We start from the raw sequence: 3,974 nt of genomic DNA, 5'->3' as shown, positions 1-3,974 counted from the left end.
GAGGCCATGGGAAATTTGGCATCTGAAGGATGGACTTACAAGGAGGAGGGGGGGACAGGTAAATGAGCATAAGATAAGACAGTTGCTGTAGTGGGTACAAATAGGAGATATATTTGGTGACTGATTAGGCATAGGGATTGAGGAAGAACAATGTCTAGGAAAACTTAGGGTTTTGGCTTGATTGCTTGGTCACTGCCATTCATCAAGATGTTTATCTAGGGCAGAGAAGCATGTATTAAGGGTAGGAAGCAGGGAAAAGAGAAGTGACTTTCCATTTTCAACATGTTGGATTTGAGGTACCTATGGGACATCCAGGTAGAGATGTCCAGTGGCAGTTGAATATGTGGGTCTGGAATTTAGGAGGAAGATGTCTGAGCTAAGAAGATGAATCTATAGTAGTAGAGTTGATTGCTCAGTGATGGTGAGAACATGTGTATTGAGAAGAGGAGACAGATCTTTAAACCCTTGAGAACACAACATTAAAGGAGCAGGTCACTGACTGAATGGGGACAGCCTGGAGAGTAGGAGGAGAACCAGGAGAGAGTATTGCTTTGAAGTTTAGGAAGGTGATTTGCCGGAAGGAGGATATTGTCAGTTTTTCTGCAGAAAGGTCAAGAAGATAAGGAATGAAGTGTTCATTGGCTGGGGCTGTTGAAATCAGGAAGGTTGTGGAACCTAATGAGCACTTTCAAAGGAGTGGACTAGAACCCAGATTTCAGTGTGTTAAGTCCTGAATGAACATGAGAGATTGGAAACACTACCTAAAGATTTAGCTGGGAAGGGAAGGAGATATCCATAGCTAAGGCATCTCTAGCAGTTATTTCATGTAGGGTTGGGCAGATAACTAGAGGATAGGAAAATTTATTCATTCAACAAACACTGTGCCAGGCACTATTGTTGAAACTGGGGATAGAGTAATAACAAAGAGTAAGAGGAAGTTCTTACTGTAGAACTTATATTTTAATGGGGGAGGGGAGAACAGAAAAGAAACATAATATAATGTTGGCTAGTGGTAAAATTCTGAAGAAAATAAAGCAGGGAATAAGGATTGAATAGCTAGAAGGAGAAGGAATGGTCTGTGTGGCTTTTTAAGAGCATGGTCAGGAAGATCTTGCAGAGAAGGCGACTACTCTCAAGCAGAGACTTCATCAAGTATACAAGGCCTGGGTGAGAAAAAAGGTTCTTTGAGGAATGGAGTGGTTGGAGCTGATGAGGCAAAGAGAAGTAGGGAAGATGAGGTAGGTAAAGACTGGGTCCAGATTAAATGGGGCATTACAGGCCATGGTGAGGCATTTTAATTTAATTCTTTGAATGTAGAGCTAGCAGGACTTGATATTATAGTGTAGGTGAAAGTAAGTAGGTGAGAAGAAGACCACTTACTGAGAAGGGGAAGGCAGGAGGAGGGGCAGAGCATTTGAGGGGTGTGGAGATCAAGAGTTCTGTTTCACACTAACAGGTTAGGGATGTCAGATGTTCAAGTGGAGATGTATACGCCATATGGATGAATAAACTAGAATTTGGTTGGTTGAATATCAGGGATCTAGACTTGATGTGATTATGTTGCTCTTTCTTAGTTGATTGTGCTTGAGTTTCCCAAATAATTTAGTAGGTAAATGTCTATTGGGAGGGTCTTGTCTTTTTACCAAAATAGCAGAAAAGAGAGCTCACAGATGTAGAAAGCCCAGTGTGGCTCCTGTGCCAGTGCTGCAGGGGTAGAGGTACCGACCAGCAGAGCTCACTGTGAGAATTAGGCCATTCTGGCAGCCTGATAATGAATCAGCTCATTTTAGTTTTATTCTCACCAATAAAATCAAGAGGAAGATAGGATAATAGACCTTTTGGTCTAGAAGAAAATCAGCCTGCTTCCTTTTTTTCCAAATAAAATTGTGGTCTGGAAAGGCTGCTCAGTCATATTACTTGAGATCAGTGTCAGGACTAGAATTCAGATCCAATGGCTTTTTTAAAAATACATAATATTTTTATTGATTTCAGAGAGGAAGGGATATAGGGAGATAGAAACATCAATGATGAGAGAGTATCATTGGTTGGCTGTCTCCTGTACCCCTCTACTAGGGGGAATCGAGCCCATAACCCGAGCACATGCACCCAGCTGGAATCAAACCTGGGACCCTTTAGTCCGCAGGCCAATGCTCTATCCACTGAGCCAAACCAGCGAGGGCCCAATGGCTTTTTTTTTTTAATACATTTTTTTAAATATGAAAAGGGAGAGAAAGAGAGAGAGACAGAAACGTCAATGATGAGAGAGAATCCCCTCCTGTAAACCCCGTACTGGGGATGGAGCCCACACCTGGGTATGTGCCCTGACTGGGAATTGAAATGTGACCTCTCCTGGTTCATAGGTTGATGCTCAACCACTGAGCTATGCTGGCCAGGCCAAATCCCATGGCTTTTACTCCAGCCTATTTTCTACTGTGTATACTTTTGGGCTGAAGTGACAACACTGCAGGCTCAGGGAGTTTATTAGTTTATAGATACTCTAAGGCTAGACTTTTGCAGCAGGTAAAATTTGCCTGTTTGCTCAACTTTTTTCTGAGTTGCTGAGCAGTTAATTGGGAATGGGATTTTGGAGCCAGAGTCGGTTCAAACCTCACCTTGGTTATTTACTAACTGTAACATCTGGTAAATTGTTTCTCTCCCTATGCATCATTTCACAAAATAGGCATAATGCTTAGTAACCTCAGGGTGGTTGTATTTGATGGTTATCTCACCTAATAAAGTAAACATGCAAATTGACTGTACCTCGTCTACACTCACAAGCCACGCCCATCAGCCAATCAGGACCGAGCATGCAAATAAACCCAACCAAGATGGCTGCGGCCACGGAGCTGGAGCAAACAGGAGGCTTGGGTTGCCCCTGGCAATGGAGGAAGCCAAGCTTCCCACCTGCCCTGGCTGGCCCTGAGCTCTGCTCAAGGCTACAAAGTTTCAATTATAGAAGCTAAATAAATCCCAGATACCTGGTTCTAGCCACCCTCCACTGGGAGCTTGGGTGGCTGGGGGCCGTGGCCAGCCTGCAAACAGACATCAGCCCATCACCCAGGCTGGTCACATCCTCATGGAGTGAGGGTCCCCGCTGGGGGGCTTAGCCAGCTTGAAAACGGCCCTCAGCCCCTCACCCAGAATGGCCAGACACCCTAGTGGAGACCCCCACACTGAAGGGGCTGTGGCATTTTTGTAGAGGTGGTGAGAGGCTGGGAGGGGAGGGCAGTTGTGGGTGACCAGGCTGGTGGGGGGCAGGCCTGTTGGAGGTAAGCAGACCAGCAAGAGGGCAAGTTGGGGCCAAGCAGGCCATCAGTGGGGGTCAGTTGGAGGTGATCAGGACAGCAAGGGGGCAGTTTGGAGTGAGCAGGCCATCAGGGATGGGCAGTTGGGGGTGATCAGGCTGTTGGGGGGCATTTGGGGGCAAGCAGGCCAACAGGCAGAGTGGTTACGGGCAATCAGGTAGGCAGGCAGGTGAGTGGTTAGGAGCCAGCAGTCCCAGATTGCGAGAGGGGTGTCCAACTGCCAGTTTAGGCTTGATCCCTGTAAACTGGCAGTAGGACATCCTTCGAGGGGTCCCAGATTGGAGAGGGTGCAGGCCGGGCTGAGGAACACCCCCTCCCCCCCGCAGTAATTTCGTGCTCCGGGCCACTAGCCTGTATCATAAAAGGCCTGTGGTCGTGACTCCTCATAACAGCGTCACAACCAAACAAGCAGCGGCTCTTGTGGCAGTCAGGGCGCCCGCGAGGCGTTGTGGGGCGGGGCGCTTTCAGTGTCCACGGAGCGTGCAAGGCATCATGGGTCGGTGGACATGGCCTTGATGGCAGGCTAGGCCTAGGGCACCCTACACGGGCACAATTTAATCGTGCACTAGGCCTCTAGTTATCTACACTAATAAAAGAGAAACATGCAAATTAATGTCACTCCACTGTGCCACCAGCCAATCAGATGAGTATGCAAATTAACCCAACAAA

The sequence above is a fragment of the Myotis davidii genome, unplaced genomic scaffold, assembly GCF_000327345.1.
Source record: "Myotis davidii unplaced genomic scaffold, ASM32734v1 scaffold339, whole genome shotgun sequence".
NCBI lineage: Eukaryota > Metazoa > Chordata > Mammalia > Chiroptera > Vespertilionidae > Myotis > Myotis davidii.
This window is presented reverse-complemented; position numbering follows the sequence as displayed.